The sequence below is a fragment of the Chrysemys picta genome, chromosome 6, assembly GCF_011386835.1.
Source record: "Chrysemys picta bellii isolate R12L10 chromosome 6, ASM1138683v2, whole genome shotgun sequence".
NCBI lineage: Eukaryota > Metazoa > Chordata > Testudines > Emydidae > Chrysemys > Chrysemys picta.
In genome coordinates this window covers 54,197,940-54,215,900 of record NC_088796.1, presented here as the reverse complement: position 1 = coordinate 54,215,900, position 17,961 = coordinate 54,197,940, and the positions used below count along the sequence as shown (strand labels likewise).

The following is a 17,961-nucleotide window of genomic DNA, read 5'->3' as shown; positions in this document are numbered from 1 at the left end:
GGCTCCGCTCCAAAGTCCTGTCTAAAGGTTAGTTCTAAATCTATCTTTAGGCCCTTAAATAAATAGGCTGGTTTCCAGAGTGGCTGAGCTTCTGTGGGAGTTGTGGGAGCTCCTCAAGTTGCGGGATCCTGAAGATAGTTGGACACTAGAATGTAAAGGGGATCTACAGAGCATCTTAGGTGGGTAAGAAAAGTTTCACATTCATTGATCAACCCTCCATAGATGCTCAGTTCTTTTCTCTCTGTTGCTGGGGTCGTAGTGGTCAGTCTCCAAGGAGATCAACAAGAGCAAGGCAAAGTAGTTCCTTCTCCTGTGTCAGGATGCCTGTAAACAGTGTTGGCCAAGAGCACACTGTTTCAGTATCTCCCTTCAGAAGCATTCACAATTGGAGATCCTACAAGTCTCTGAGGGAAGTTCTGGTGGAAGGTGATGGGAGAAGTCATTGCCACCTGCCCTGGGGCAGCTGGATCCTTGCTAGACAAAGAAGTATAAAGTATACCACCCCAAGCCAGCTTGCCTGAATCTATCTCCCTAATGCCATTTTGACCATCCTTTGGCAGTTGCAAATTATGGAATGTAACCTTTACCTCTTGGCTTGCCTAGCGTGATTCTATCAATACATCTTTCAGTAGTCCACAGAAATGTGATAGGTTTAAATGTCACATGAACTACAACTACACTACTTTGTAAATAAAGCAAAGATGGGTCAGGGATCCTAAATTCAGATCCAGATTGGAATTCAAACCTCCCCAAATGTAGATATTTTGGTTTGAGCCCATTCATAGAAGGAAAGGAAGCTAATGGTAACTCTCAAGGCAAAGCATTAAAGTGTACTTAGCACCACTATTCCCAGGAGTGGCAGAATTCATATTCTGTGCAATGTTGTTAGCGAAGAACTTTAGCTCTAAAACAAACTCAATTAAATACAAATATTTTTAGTTTCTTTACTGAACTCATACAGTAAGTTTATTCTGATCAACAAGAAAATACTAACCTTTTTTTCCAAATAAAAAGAATCCCAAACTTTCAACAGGGACCAGTGTTTTCCAATTCACATCAGGCTCTTTGGGGAATCTTGCGAGTGTCCTCAAAGAATCTTTGGCTGAGTTATGGTTGAGAAGGAGAGAACCAGAAGCACCCAGGACACAGAGCTGGGAACATAGGCTTGTATAAGTATTTACTGTCCTTAGGAGAGCAAGATGTAGTAGACTCCACCACTCCATTTTTCTATGAACAAGAAAAATCAGTGTCAAGCCTTCCTTTCAACTCAAACTCTGGAAACTTAGCATGAATGCCTCAGCTTCAGATACTAAAATCACCCCAGGTCCTGAAACTGCCAAAGGAACTGTGAAGCCTTTCTCTGGTGTGTTTATGTTAGATGTCTAACTTGCAGGCTAACGCTAAAAGGATCATTATGCTGTGTAAAGGAAGGAACATATCATTTTGACCATAACATAATGGAAAATTTTTTTTTGTTTGTGCTAGGTTAGTAAATCCTTCTGAGCTTAATGCACAGTACAGAAAGTGCAATGTTTTATTTTTCTCTTTTAAAATGTGTACCTACTACATTATAATACCCCATTTCATGAAATAAGGTAATTTACTGCAAGCAAGACAAAGATTACATTGCAAGGACAAAGGAAGTGTCCTAGTCTTATGCATACGGGAGCAAATAAAGAGTAACTCCATTGACATGACTGGAAGTGAATTGGTTTGAGTGGATCAGGCCCACTAACTTCATTTTCACTAGGATAGTTGCATCTGGCAGACATCATAGTTACAGGCATGTGGAATATTCTAGTGGTGAAGGCATTGAACTAAAATTCAGGAGACTATTTGGGTTCTATTTGCAGCTATGCTACTGACATGCTTTGACAAGACACTTCACCTCCCTGTGCCTTTGATTTCCTTTCTGACCTTTATCTGTCCAATCTATTTAAACTGAAAGCTCTTCAGACTCTTTCTCATTAGTGTTTGTACAGTACCTCACAAAATGAGGCCTCGATATCAGCTGGGTCCTTTAAGAATTACTGTAATGCAAAGAGTGAATAATAATGATAATCTCCATTAGATACCCATAAGAAAAAGCTGTATATTGTTTGTTCTTGGTTCTAATAAATTTTTACCTCCCCCCACTCACCTATATTGTTTGTAGCATCAAGTCTGGAGAAAGGACACAGTAATGTTGTTTCTTATTTTCATTTTAAAGTACTTTTTTATTTTCATAGGAGACTCCCCACTCCAAAATTGCTTTTATAGAGGAAAGCTCTGCTGTAGCCTCACAATCAACATTTTTTCCATATAATATATTTTCCCACATAAATAGGAAGAAGCCTGACTATCTCAGATGAACACAGAATGAGATAGTCAACTGTTTGCTGCACAGTGTCATCCTTCTAACTAATGTGAGTCAAAGTGCCAAACTAACTTCAAACTAGAGATGTATGTATCCAAGAGAAAGAATTGGTCCCAAGAGGCTGATTTTATTTCAAAGGGGTGTTTTCAAAGTTCATGTATTTGCACCTACATTTTTTGTGATTGCACATAGAAGTCTGGAATGTGCGTCACTGACGAGTGGACAAAAGTTCTCCAGATCACGGGGAAGGGGAACAATGATCCCCATCCTGTCCCTGTAGCCCAGTCTATACTCAACTCTCAAACCCCACTCAGGAGAAATCCCCATTTGTCACCCCACACAATATTCTGTGGGCATTCCCACCTTCTCAGGGGGAGGGAAGTGTGAGGAGACATCTTCCCAGAAAGTAACCTTTGCCCATTTCTGAGAGAATTTTGCAATTTTGCTCATTTGTTCCTGTTAGAAATGAATCTAGCCCTGTTTCATATATGTGCATAGAAGTTACTGTTCACTTCACTTGTGTGTGCACTTTTTTTTTTTTTTTTTTTTTTTTTTTCAGGCATGATCAATATGATGCTTCCCTGAAGTTTGGAATGAGGTAGCATAATTCACAGTACATGTGATTTCTGTAAAAGCCAGTGCTATGGAAATACTAACATTCTTCCCACAAGCCCTTCCCCACAACCATGTGTGTGTGGGTGGGGAGGGGAAGGGCGGGGAGGGGGAGAATGAGGCGAGTACCAAAGAGGTTAGTGGGTTCATGCAAAGAGGTATGCTGTGAAATAACTGTTGCTGTCCAAAGCACCACAATGGAAACCAGATGACAAAGTTAAATGAAACATCTTTGTCTTTGTTGATAACTAAGGGAGAATACAAAGAAAACAGAAGTAACAGTGAAAATATGTGACACTGAGCTCTTAATGACTCTCCTACCCCTACCAATAGTTACTACTGGCAATCATGGAAGTAGTCATGTCATGGGAGTCATTGTGCCTATCATCTGATAAGAGCCCTGAGATATGGTGTCAGACAGAATAGTAAGGAGGGAATGTGTTAAGTTCCTCCAAAATCCTTACATAACTGTTTCTTTAATTACTGTAACAAAGTTTATGTGCTCCCCATGAACCAACCTGAAACAGAACAGTTGACATGAAACAAAAATACTACTCGATGATGGCATTAAAGTGCATTAAAGGTATCCATAGCACAAAATCACAGCCAAAGGTGTTAAGTTTCTGGGAGGTATTCCAATTGTCTGCTCTCAGTTAGTACATTAGCTGCAGGAGATCAAAACCCACTGAGGTTTCTCACAACTGAGGTGAGTGGCAATGCTTTTTTGAGCTTGTCAAGCAGAAACACAATGTCACAATAGTGTCCCAGTCACCTTCTGGCTTGTTGGTTTTCCATTGTATGTGAGCACACAGCATCACAAATTTCCCTGGCCTTCTGGGAACCAGGAGCAGTTTGCACATGAATGAAGTAAAGTTGTCTGAACTGGTTTTGAAAAGCAGTTGTTGTGTGGAAGTATTCCCCTTCAGCCTCAACTATGTTATGCAAAGCACAGTGTTCCACAATAATCAGAATGGTGTTGGCCACACTGGCATCTAAACCGGTCCAGAGACACCCCAGCAGGATTGCTAACACCCAAAGTTGCACTTCCCCCACCATACTGCAGTTACTCAATTAGTGATTGAATTGCCTTTTTCTTGGGTTGGTGATATAAGGATAAGGCTTCATGAGCCATGGTAGGAATGGATATGTAGGGTCCCCCAAAATAAGTGTTGGCACAAACACTGTACATAGTCACATCGTTTTGGGCGAATAAAGTCCCTTTCTCCTCCCCCCCCCAGCCATACATCCCTGATCTTCTGAGGACTTTGACATCATGGACCTTTCCTGTGTGTCAAATGTTCATGTTCATGTGGTCCACTAAGCCTTGGAAAACCACCTTTGCAGTTCATGTATTCACTGGCCCCTTCTATTGGGCAAAGTACAGGGATGTGTGTTTTGTTCTGTCAATGCCTCCTCCCCCACAATTTGGAAAAAACATCCTCTGAAAATCTGTTATTATTTCAAGGACTTGGTGTAATGGGGTGTCCATCCCAGATGGGACTGGAAGGGGTTAAGGTGGCCAGGTAGGCTTATTCACTCCATAGGCTACACCTGGAGGAAGAGCCAGGGAACAGGGAATTGACTGCAAACAGGTTCAGCTGTGCTGGAATAGGCAGGGTCTATAAAGCCAGGAAGTTGGCAACAGACAAGTGGTGGTCCTGGGATAGTTTAGTCACTCCCTGGGAAGGGGGAGGAGGGTTTCAGAACAAGGATGGAAACCAGGAGTTGTAGGAAGCAGTCTGGGGAAGGAGCAGTGAGGGCTGGGAGAGGAAAGCCCATAACTGTTTTCTGTAGGGTCCCTGGACTGAAACCTGGAATACTGGGTGGGCCTAGGTTCCCCTACCAGCTACCAAGGCCATGGCATAGACTAGTGGGGCAGTGAACAAGAAGTCTGCCTAGGTCACTGTGGGAGTGACAGGAAATTGAAGGATGTTACCCTGGGGAAGGCGGGGGGGGGGGGGGGGACACTGAGTGACCTAGCTGTAAGGCTGAGTCATGAAGCAGACTCTGCAGGTCCTGGGATGAAAGGGGAGCTGCAGACCAGAGTGAGAGATTGGGTGATGGTGTATAACCACGGAAAGGCATGTCAACCTCAAGGAGCTAATTCCCAGAGTGACCAGGAGAAGGAGCCAAACAAGTGGTGAGTGGAACACCCTGTGACACTTGGGTAATGGCAACTACCTGTGGGTAGATTACAGTATAGAAAGCCTGGTAAACCTGTACAGCCACCACCCCACCAGTTGACTTTCCAAACCTGAACTGATTGGCAACTGACTGGTAGCTGTCAGGTGCTGCCAGCTTCTAAAGGGTAATATCCACTTGCTCCTGTACTGGTGTGCATTTCCCATATAGAGTGATATGGTGTTGGAGGTTTGGTGCAAACTCCTTGTACAACTCAATGGAAGTCTGCTTCCTCATTCTGAAGTTCTCCAGCCACTGGTTGTCATCCCAGGTTTCCAAGGCGAAGTGGTCCCACCACATTGTGCTGGTTTACATACCGTTATGATCCCACCATTCAGAATATATGTACCATGGGGCCTGAGTAAATTTTCATTTCCCCCTGGAGGTCAGGTATCTTTACCATCTGACAGCTCCCTGGACCAATTCTGTCCAATATCCATAGACTCATAGACTTTAAGGTCAGAAGGGACCATTATGATCATCTAGTCTGACCTCCCGCATGATGCAGGCCACAAAGCCATCCCAACCCTTTCCCTTGACTCTGCTGTTGAAGTCCCCAAGTCCTGTGGTTTAGAGACTTCAAGTAGCAGAGAATCCTCCAGCTAGCGACCCCTGCCCCATGCTGCGGAGGAAGGCGAAAAACCTCCAGGGCCTCTGCCAATCTACCCTGGAGGAAAATTCCTTCCCGACCCCAAATATGGCGATCAGTAGAACCCCGGGCATGTAGGCAAGATTCTCCAGCCAGACCCTCATCGGCCATTATACTATTTACCCGCGATGGCATTGCATAAACATCAATCCTCTTAGCAGGAGCAGAACCACATCTTTGTGGATTTGCTCCATGTCTCCAACACAGTTTGGCAGAAGGGAGAGATGAGCAGGAGCTGCCATTGTCAAGTACAGTTTCAGCCATGTGCAGCAAGACCGTTCCTAGGGTGTATCCTGTGATACAAGTCTTTGAGATATCACCCATGAAATTTTATTGCTAAAGTTGTGTACTGAAGAGGGGTGGTGTGGACATGGATTTATGCCTGTGGACAGCATATACCCATGATCAGTATGGCATATGTGGATAATCAGCATGGATACAGGGTACACTCTAGCAGCACACTCACATCTAACTGTGCACTCTCCCAAGTGTAGACGTAGCCTAAAAGTGAGCATGATAACATTTACCTACCACAGAAGATGGTTGTGAGGTGTTGTTTAATTATATTTGTAAGACTGGAACTCAGTTTATCAGACAGGAAGTGCTATAAAAGTACAAAGTATTAGTCTGAAATAGGGCCCGATTTTCAAAAGTGCTGAGTACGCACCACCTGAAAATAAGGCCCCTTTAAAGGCATCTGAAACAGGGCACCAAAAAATTCATGCCAAAATAGTTTTTGAAAGCTCAGTTTAAGAATATATGTTGGCCAGCCTTAATTATAGGTGATGTTGCCAGCTGTAACTAAAATAATTCCAGTTACTACAATAAATTCATCGACACAGATTCCCCTGGCAGTTTTAATTGGGTACAATAGTCTTCCATTCTTGTCATAAATGGTAGCATGGTTTTGTTCTATGCTGCCTCATTCTACCTCACCAGTAGCTGCATTTTGTATAGAAATTTATCAGCTTATTTGGGAACCTCTGGGATGAAAGATTAATCTGGCTCTATGTCTCATAAATTGCTTGAAGAATCTCTAGCAAGACATGGTAGAGATGGTTGAAAAGTGCAGTTCCCTGCAGGGAGGGATGCAGACCATCTGTGAAATCCTATAGGAAATCAAGGATAATGTACATTACTACATATTGTAGTAATGTGTAGCAGTAGGTAAAAGGCTAGTCTCTTCACAGGGATATGCCAAACCTGGAAACTATAAAATGACAGTTGGTGGAAAGGGAAATTGTAGTAGGTTATGCATCTCTGACTGTTTTCAGCAGCCTTCAACATTATATTAAATTCAGCAGAATAGATGGTCCCATTGCTGACAGGGGAAAGGTAGCCCATGGGGATATTTTATGCTGATAATAGCTTCAAGGAGTGTAGTGGAAAATGATGGCTAACAATAACTCCAGAAGATGGGCAAAGCTACAGCTCAAACAATCTGTTTCTAGGTATTTGGATTTGCGTAAAGAGAATGTAACTGAGAATCAATGTAACTGAGAAACTTGAGCTGAGGATTGTTGTGCCACATCTATTAGAATGGCAGATAAATGTCTTGGAAATAGTGGTTCAATGCAGATTTACAAAGATAGCAAACAAATGCTAATAGGAATCAGAAAGGATTAAACCAAAATTGTCAAGAAAGCTCAATACGAAGCATGTTTCTAGCTTTCCTTTTGCTAATCCTCACAGCATGTGTTACTGCCTCCTTCACATTCTCCACCTGGTTCCTCTATTTGCAGGATTTATTTCTGCTGTCCTGCAGTATTTCTTTTCAGAGAAAGGTTTTAGAGTGGTTGTATTACTACCTGGAAACAAGCAAGACAAGAGACAAAGACATTCTAAAGTCTGCTTCATTTGCTAGTTTCTGTCAGAAGGCGTTGCTTAGCATGGAATCCCAGCATGTAACTTTTCTGCTGTTCAAACTCACGCTTTTTTCTAAAGATTCAGACATCCCTTCAACAGCCTTCTGACATCACCTCCCCTTCTTCCCTTAACTAAGCAGCATCAGCAGTCAGAATTCTTCTATGCTATCATTCTATGGTTCTGAAAACTAAATGATTCTAAATAAAAAGGTGATCAAAGAACAATAAGGTAAGAATGTGAATCACTAAAGTTTGCAGACAATTTAATTGGTAATGAGATGGTATACAGTTTCCCTCTAGGCCCCCCATAGGAACCTTCTAAAATACCTTCTATATACTCTCATGATGATGATATAATTGTACACATGGTGCATCCATGCAGAAAATATAACTAGTATAAAACTACTTTTTTTTTAAAGCAACAGCATCACATTCTATGCAGATTGCTCTGCATTATTCTTCTAAGATCTTTCTCTTCAGCAAGCAACCATGAAGGCCAGTCACTGATCAAGGAGGACTGGACACAGCTTCTATCCTTTAGAGCTGCTGTGAACATCCCTGAGATGGGGCCACTTGAGAGCTGTGCAAGACATGATCTCCATCAGATGATCAATTTGCCTTCACATTGTTCCTAGTCCCCACACACATACAAAAAATAGCAAGGGATTTTCACTGGGGTATGAATTCAGAATTCCCACACTACACCATTACCTCACCAGACTGCCAGGCTAGCCCTTGCTTGCTATTTTCAACCAGAACAGCCCCCATTGTTACATCTACTTAGTATTATTTTCACCTCCTTAATTTTTTCTAAAGTCTAAATCTCATCATAGATTTTCTCTCCACATCCCATTTTTGTAAATTATCTAGATCTTTTATAATCTCCTCCTCTGTTCTCAAATGTCTTTGTTGTTCCCAGTTTGGTATCATCCTTGAATTTATTAAATGTCATGTATTTATTCCTTTTCCAGAGAGAAGAAGGATGGACAAGGGATTAAGGCACCAGCTTGTGGCTCTGAAGCTCTGGGTTCATTTTTCTGCTCCACAGCAGATTTCCAATTTGACTTTGGGTGCCTTCACTCAGACGCAGATCCACAAAGGTACATAGGCCTCTAAGCCCCAGATTTCGCTGGCTAAGTTCCAGTTTTGGCACCATGGCAATCCACATAACACCCACTTGGTTTGTACCCAGTCCTGTAGGGGCTTACATTTTTGCTGTATTTGTTTCCTACCTAAGCTCCAGTGAAATCTACAAACCAGGAAAATATAGGCATTCCTCCACATACTGGGACAGACTCAAAATCTAGCTACTTGAGGAGGTGGTAGAACAGAGTTTAATTTCCCCCTCTACCTTATGGGGAGAAAGGAGTTGAACAAGAGTCTCTTACACTCGTGCTCTAACCACTGGGGAGTGGGCCTGGTGTGGGTCTTCTTCAGTGTCTCCTGTTGAAGCTGCTCCACTATATATCAATAATGAGTCATTGAAGCAGGGGGAGTGGACTCTGGGTGTCCCTCATCCCAAGAGGGTGCCTTATCCATCAGGCTAGAGTCACTCTCTTTTGGACCCAATGACTATTCAAGTATTTATACAAACTGAAACAGCTTCAACAGGCGACACTGTGGGAATTCATGTCAGGATATCCTGTAGTCCAGGGGTTAGAGCACTATTCTGAGCAGTGTGAGACTCCCATTCAAATGCTTTCTCCTCATCAGGCAGGGGGAGAATTGAGCCCAGGTCTCCCACATCCTGAGTGAGTACTCTAATCACTGAGCTAAAAGGTATAAGGCTGCTGCTGCTGCCGCCGTCACCACCACTGACATTCCTTGCCAGAAATAATTTAGGCACCTAAGCCACCTGATTCCAGGAGAGGGATTCCCAGCTATGGATTACTAAACAGAGATAGATGTCTCCCTGCAACCACACTTAGGACTGGTCTACACTGGGGGGAGGGGGGTGTCGATGTAAGATACGCAATTTCAGCTACGGGAATAGTGTAGCTGAAATTGACGTATCTTATTTTGACTTACCTTGGGTCCTCACGGCACAAGATCGATGGCCGCGGCTCCCCCATCGACTCTGCTACTTCCGCTCGCCCAAGTGGAGTTCCAGAGTTGATGGGAGCACGTTCGGGGATCGATATATCGTGTCTAGACGAGACATGATATATCGATCCCCGATAGATCGATTACTACCCGCCGATTCGGCGGGTAGTCTGGACGTACCCTTAGGCATCAAATTCCATGAGGAGGGCAGGGCTTAGTACACACCCCTCTTGTTCTCAGCTTCCATTGGCTAATTTAGATGGCTCTCTGCCCAGCTTGCTGGCTTTTGTGGATTGTGTTCTTAGGCACAAATCCCTCTCCCCAGGCATTGTACAGGGAGCCTACATGTCCAACTCAGGCTCTGTGGATCCCATTGTTTATTCAATTATTTTCTAGGTGTCTAAAAGTTAGGCATTAGAATGCTCAGAATTGCAATGCTAAAGCCCCTTTTTGGATCCAAGCCATAGTCTGTAATACTGACTCCAATGGGGCCAAGATTTCACCCTCTATGCTTTAGTTCCCTATTTTTAAAATGGAGATTTTATATTCTGGGGAAAATATGGGAATAATCGGGGTGGGGGAAAATATTACTTCCCTATTTCACAAAGATGGTGTTAGAGTAAATCAGTTAGAGACTGTGCTCAAATACTATGGTCATGAGGACCATATAAGCACCAGAGATAATGTGTTGGGCTGGCTGAGTGCTGCTTTGAACAATAAAAAAGAATCACTTCAACATATTGGAGCCTGTGAAGAACCTATGAATAGAAGAATGTGAAACTTCATAGATTTTTTTCCCCCCTTACAGTTATTTATTTAAGTTTACATGGGTTTGGTTTGAGTTTTTAGGTTAGAAAGAACTCAAAACTATAAGTGAACTGTACCATGAAATTAAGTGAGCATTTGATGTCAAAATCGTATGATAACCATTAAGTTCTATAGAATTTCTATCTAAAATTCAGCCTATGTTGTCCAGAAAGATTCATGGATATGACACAGATTTTAGGTTTGTAATGACATTCAAATCAGCATGCCTATGGTTTGAAAGATACTGGGGCCTCACACCCACTGAATTCAGTGTGAATTTTGCCTTTGACTTCAGTGGGGTCAGGATTTCACCCACTATGAGCTGTATGCATACAGATAAAAAATGAACACATACAAATAAGAGAATCTATTCTAAGCCCACATTAATGTCTGCTTGTAATAAAATACATTGGACTTCCTTCTGATATGATACTGTCACTGTGGAAGTGCTGTAAAAAGACTGTACAAAAGTTAGAACCAGTCCCTTCCCCTCCCTGAGCAGTTTACATGGTAAATGTACAAGAAAGAGTATGAGAGAGGAAGAATTACCCCCTGCTCACAGATTGGCAACTGAGGCAGAAAGTGATCAAGTGTTTTCCCCAAGGTCAAACAAGAAATCCCTGACAGAGCCAGGGTTGAACCCAGCTTTCCTGAGTCCCCGTCCAGTGCCTCAACTATGTGATCATCTTTCCAAAGACAGTATGTTTGCCTCTTTCCCTTTCATTTATACACATTTCAAATGTTTAATTCCTTTCTCCACATTGATACACTGATGGGCAAACAGCAGCTCAACTGTTTTGGAATTTAAAGAGAGATTTAATATATGTTAATTCTTTGTGGTATAATGATATAAAATTTACTTACCACTGAGAATCAGTTTTAAATTAGCTATAAACAAATTGAGATCATTCAGAATAATTCCATCTGGCAAGATTTCATGGTAACAACTTCACAACAGGGTTTCTGATGAGACAGACTCTTTCTGACTGTGACATGTTTTTATCTTAACATGAAACCTCAGGAGGTGGACTGTGATCGTAATTGAATACATAATTGAAAACAAAATCTCATTCAATGTCATTTGAAATGGAAAAGTTATGATCTGTGTATTTCCTGTATTGGAATTAAATTCAATAGTTAGAAAAAGAGAGTTAATATTGTAGTTGTGTCTAAACTTTTAACAGTGATCGATGGTTACAGTAAATTGCATTTGTCAGAAATATTTTTGTTTATAAACAGTCTGGAATAAGGAAATAGACTGGTCTTTTCACAGTAACCAAACCTGACAACACGACAATGGGAACTTACATTGCTCAGCTCCTCTCAGGATTTTACCCAAATGATCATGCTAGCACTCACCCATTCTAGTTCTAGTGGCATTCCCCATTCTAAAGGTGAGGAATATTATTGAAAAGGGTAATGAACTTTTAAAACCTTCTGTTTCAGTTGTTCACAACTTCCTCAACCCTTACGAATTACAACTTTTTAAAAAGTGGAGATAGATATGTTAAATTCCTCTTTCATCCACCATGTGGTCATTTTAATAAACATGGTTTAGGTGCACCAGAAGCTCTGTGCGTCACCCATTGTGCACCTTATGTATGTATTAATTTACACTGCAGCATGGTTTGTCATGTCTTATTGCTTAATTAACTTTTAGGATGGTGGCATTTTCCATATTGCCAGCTGAATAATTTCTTAGGAGAATGTATGTATAGGTGAAGTCAATCTAGTGTCAATCCAGTTGGAAAATATTGTCTTTTTAATGACACTGATGGCATCATCCAAAAGGGCAATGGAAGAAAGGTTGACTGTAGTGATTTGTAGGTCCAAACTTTGACTTATCTTAAAATTGTCTTATTGTAAAGCCCAGTCTTGTACCTACTGAAGCCAATGGGGATTTTTCCATTGATTTCAAAGGAAATAACATTGGGCTTCTGATGCGGAAATTCTTTGGAACTATGAGTTTTACCCTTAGTGCAAGTGTATAACTCCCAAGAGAATTCTATGCATGCTGAGGGTGATAGTTAACATTGTATAAAGACCCCTCACAAATTTTTATGCACCACTTAAGCTTCCTTAATGAACCTGAGCCTCCTTTTCCCATTTCCCACAGAAGAGATGCCCAAGAAAAATTCCAGGAAATGGGAACCTTGAATATCCATTCTGTAGTAGAAATAGGGAGCCTGAAAGTAAGGTCTGAGGCCTGAACCAAAGTCAGCAAAAGTTATGCTATGAACAACAATCAGGCCCTGTCAAAAGCAGATGCTTGCCTGAAAGTCAGTGACTGGTACACGAATTCGGTGCTAGCATTGCTAAAACACACCAAATACGTAAATACCAGCAGACAGCACAAGAACACCCTAACTTAGCACACGATAAAATGATTTGACAAAAGTGATGAATAGAGATATTTTTGTGTGAAACATCAGGAGTAAAAGTACAAAGACAGGTGGTGAATAGGAATGTTTTGTCTTAAACATCAGGAAGAAAGTACAAGGGGAGGTAACAAACGTGTCATGAAACATGTAAGGTGATAAGTTGTTTATCCCAGATAGTTTCTCGGTCTATAAATTTTGGGCTACGTCACTTTAACCCTTCGTCTGGCCTAGGGCGCAGTGGAAAGTCCTGCCACTGATGTGGTCCATTGTCATACATGTGTTAGTTTACCTATAACCATTGAGCCAGGACATTAGCACCATGCTTCGTTGGCAATAACCCTGGATGGGTGCCTCCAATACTAAACCAAGTCTTGTGGTCTTATTGGTCAGTTCGATCGGAGCCTGCTGTATGGGCTATTTGGCCAGAGCCAGTGCAGCATCCAGAAAGAACACACACATGCTGCCAAACATCTGACGACACTTACTACCTCCCTCTCATGTGGGGAAGGATCATCTAATCCATTAGTATTGAATAGACAAAGCGTCACATTCTATTCTGCTGTAAACAGATTGAAGTCAATAGATAAATTTGCCCCCAAACTTTATTTCATTGCATGTGGGTGGGGGGGGGGGAACAAAATAAATGTGAAGAGGACTTTCAAACTGTATTGTCTTTGGGCTACTGATTACTAAATACTGCAACCATCACTCCAGTAAGATCAATCTTTAGTAACACAGAATTGAAGGTGGCTGAATTCTTTGTCTGCATGTCTTCATATTACCTCCATAGTTCAGTCTATGAGCACTACTAGTATTCTGAGATGGAATAACCAGAGAAAGGGCGGTCTGGTTATTACCTCCAGAATGGTGTGAACACTATTACAGGGGAAGATTCTGGCCCTGAAACCAAGACTTTTGAATTAGTGTAGGATAAGCCTGAGATGAGCTAAAATAATAATCTTCTGAAGGATAATAGAGACTGAAGCACATAATCCAGGAGAAGTAAGTAAGTGTTTATTGTAAAAGTTTTTATTTGTTTTTAACTCTGAATTCAAGCAATGTGTTCAATAATGGATCTTTTGAAGGCTTCCTGAAAATATGCTGCAACCAATAACATTCATGTAGGTATTTCTGTGAACACTCCTGTCTTTACAAGTTTGGCAGATAGTTTATCACCCCTCCTCCCACCAAAAAAAAAAAGGTTGAATATCTTAACCTAGTAAGTGCTGCCTGATTTAAACAAACCAAAATACAAAACAGTTCACTCTTCTTGACATCAAGATCTTATTTTATACTTAGAAGTCAAAAAACAAAACAGAGCATGTTAAAAGCATGTACTCAATAAATCATGAGATGCTTATAGGAAATTTCATGAGTAGTGAAAAAATATATTTACTACTGACAAAAACAATGAGTAAAAGGGATAAGTGATTGCAAATATGTATCAAATATTTATAAAAGATAAGAACAATACAAATAATTCCAACTGAAAACCAGCACTGAAACTTAAAATAATTGTATGGAAGATCATTAATAAGGATTTGATAACACTGGAATCCTTAAGAAATTCTACATGGGATGAAGACATTCATGATGGAATCAAGTTATAAAGAAGTGATATTATTTATTTCTATTTAGAATATACAAACAAAACCCAGAAGAAGTGGAATGTACCTAATATTATAGTGCTTTGTTTATAACTGTGCAGGTACATATTTTAAAATATTAATATTATTATACTTCATCAAATTGTTACACCCATAAATGTATTGTTATTGTAAATCTTTTTGCAAAGCTTGCATTTCAATGAAGCTATTAATGCCAAAATTTTCCTTGCAAAATTATTCTGGTCATGAAGAATATTCTCCCATACTGTATATGAATTTATAAACAATCCTTCCTTAGTACATTGATGTAAGTTACTGCAAAATACCACATAATATTATAGATGATCTTCTTTGTTGTATTATTCAGGCAGATCCATTAATTCCTGGTATTACTACAGTTATTTTGTGCTAATACAGTAAATAACTTGTCACCACTGTACTTTTAACAATATACAAGCCTAGTATAAAACTTCTGTTTATATATTTCAAGTAGAGATGGGTTCAAATCAAAACCACAGAACCAGAAACTCAAAGGGAAAATTCAGATCTTGATTCAAACTTCTGGCCCCTTTCTCTGTAACATGCCAAACCAAAATCCTCAATCCAAACAGTTCCCAATGTTAAGGATGTTCAGATTTGGATCCAGATCCAAAATATGAAGTCACTAATATTCAGATGTTTTTTCATCAGACATAACTTTCTTCATTCTGGCCCAAATTCAGCAAAATATTTAAGCACTCACATCAGGCACACAATAATTACAATCCTATTAAAAAAATCTCATTGAAGTCAATGGGATTTAAGAATCTTTGTCAATGTCTTGCTGAATTGGGGCCTCTATTCTGAAATTATTGCCTAAACATTCATAATCTGGTGTAGGCAAGACAAACAATATAGTCTCCTGTGCTGAAAAGACCTCCTTTATCCTTTTCAGTTTCAAGCTCAGTTACATGGGCTTACACACATAGCAATTCATTGGACATTACATTTAGAGATATACATTCAGAGCAGCATGATTTGACCAATCTGGACCCTCCCAAACAGTTCTTTATCTTTGCTTTTCTATGATGCTTCTCTGAGGAACTCTTTTACAGTAAGTGAAATACTGTTTTGCTAGGATGAGGCATTAGAGAAGCAAAATGTCTCACTTTATGCAAGCTAAAGTTATTCCAATACCATCATAACATATTTCACCTTCACCAGCATAGTGAGTTTATTTTGCTTTATTGGCTAATACCATGTAATACTATTGTTATCACCAAGGAAAAGTTACAATTGGAAGAGAGATGTGCCATCTTTTGGGGGGATGTCTCTACTAGTAGCTTTTTCAAAATTGTAAAGTGTGAACTTTGAAGTGAAAAATATTGTTTTCTGTTTCCAAAAATATATATTAGGACACTGTAAAATATTGCACATGAACTTTCAACCCTTTCATCAAAAAAATGCAACATTTTGTAAAATTACTTCAATTTTGCAGAACTGTAAGCTAATTCAAACCCGGGAAAATGCCATTAAACAAGCCAAGCAAACTTCTCTATGAATACTGTACTCAGCTTTGTGGTATAACATTACTGCTCCTTATGCTGTGCCATTTATTATTGGCATATAGAGGGTTTTGATTTCAAAGATGTCAGTCACTTCTCCTATAGTAATCGAGCTCTATACAGATAGGTTAATATTAAATCAGGGTTCAGGTAAGGGCTGAGGGCACAACGCTGTAGCCATCAAAGCTACTACTTTGCCTATTTATTTGCTGATGTGATGCTCAGAGCTACTCTGTCCTAGTTACATGTAAAACCATGGCCCTTCGCATGGCCCAGTCCCATTGAACTTTTCCTTGGTGTCTCTATGTAGTTTGGCATGGAAACTCCTTCTGCAATGCACAAGGCATACACAAGAATTTCTCTTCGTTCTCTCCACCTAAATATCCCACATAGCCACAATTTGGTGCTCATTGTGCATAGAGACCTGCGTACTATGGGTAAATTTAACACTACAATGGTAACGTGCAAGTAATGGAGAATTCCAGGATCATGAGACACAATAATGTGGATATCACAATTTCTGTCAACCATACTCAAAGCAGCATATGCACCAAGAAGCAGTGCAAGATGCAAGTCATGGGGAACTGATGATTTTAACTTCTTAATCGAGTGCATTCTCTGGTGCTTTGTGACCAACATAAAGTCCAGTTGGGCTCTCTAGAAACCAAATTAACTTTTAATATTTTCTGGGTGTAGGAAGCTAAGTACTGAACCCATGAACTGCCAATCCAGAACTTGTTTATCATATCATCAAATGTGTCATTTATCATTTACATCCTGTTAACATTCACTGTAAGGATTGTCATCCTTTTACACTTTTTAATCCTCACATTTTTCTCTCTGTAATTTAGTAATGTTTTAATAAGAATTACAAAGGGGAAGAGTGTACATATTTAAAGTCCTGCTGGATCTTGGAACATCAATTCAAGCTTTGTTCTAAAATAATACAATGGGAAAAATGTTTGTTTATGATCCAGGCTGTTGTTCTCAGCAAGACGCCTTACTTGAAATTGCTGAAAGTGTACTAAAAGTGATGGATGCTGATAAACACTAAATGTTCTGAGGTTTTGTTTAGATAGATTGTTTTATGAATACAACTGAACTGCTGTGATCTGGAAATCTCACTAGTACAACATGGTTTCTTGTAAGACTTTTAGTGCTGTCTCTGGATTCACAAAACCTTCGTATTTGAAAGAGGGTGATATTTAGATTAGGGAATAAAATCATATGCAGATTATATTTGGGAATCTGGAGGCATGAGGCTTCGGGTAGAACACTGGCATGTGGATCTCTTGATTGATATGGTATACGGAAGAGACCTCAGGAAGGAAGCAAGGATGGGGATGCATGTAACCTTATCTCTATAGAATGGTCAGTTTGCCATAAGAGCACAAAGCTCTTCTATTCATCTACTGAAATAATGGCTATAAGGAAGAAAGTCTTGAGGGACAGGGAGAGGAGAGAACAGGTAGCCTTTGTTCGAAGGAGGGTTTCCTCAGGGCACTGAGAACCAATTTAAGGTCTGTCTGCGGGTCTGTACAGGGAAATAAGCTGTGTAAGTCCTTGAAGAATCTGGCCATAGTGGGGTGGGCAAAAAGTGAGATGCACTCAGTGAACAAGTGGAAGGCTGTCACAGCAACCAAATATATTCAGAGTAATCTCATTGATAGATATTGTGACTTAAAATACAATAGATAGTCTAGGAATGGAACCTCTCATGCTCAAGAAGAGTGAAAAGAACACCAAGAATGGAAGTGTTTCCGCTTTTGAAGGTAAGCTTTGTGGGTACGGGGTTTCCTTCTAGATAGGCAAACTGACTGGACCTTATTTGAGCAGATTAGCTCCATACTCAAGAACCACCTAGGAACCATGCTTTCAGGTTCAAGGAGGAGGAGTTGGGATGGATCAAGGTCCCA

At 40.4% G+C, this 17,961-nt stretch overlaps 1 long non-coding RNA gene across 2 annotated transcripts in view; it reads right to left on the bottom strand.

Moving 5' to 3' along the window:
* LOC122174239 (uncharacterized) overlaps nt 1-17,961 on the bottom strand; it is a 90,277-nt gene that overhangs the window by 17,086 nt on the left and 55,230 nt on the right. For both annotated transcript variants that reach the window (XR_006175812.2, XR_006175811.2), the window contains exon 2: nt 995-1,227. This is a non-coding gene — a long non-coding RNA (uncharacterized LOC122174239). The remainder of the gene's footprint in view (nt 1-994; nt 1,228-17,961) is intronic.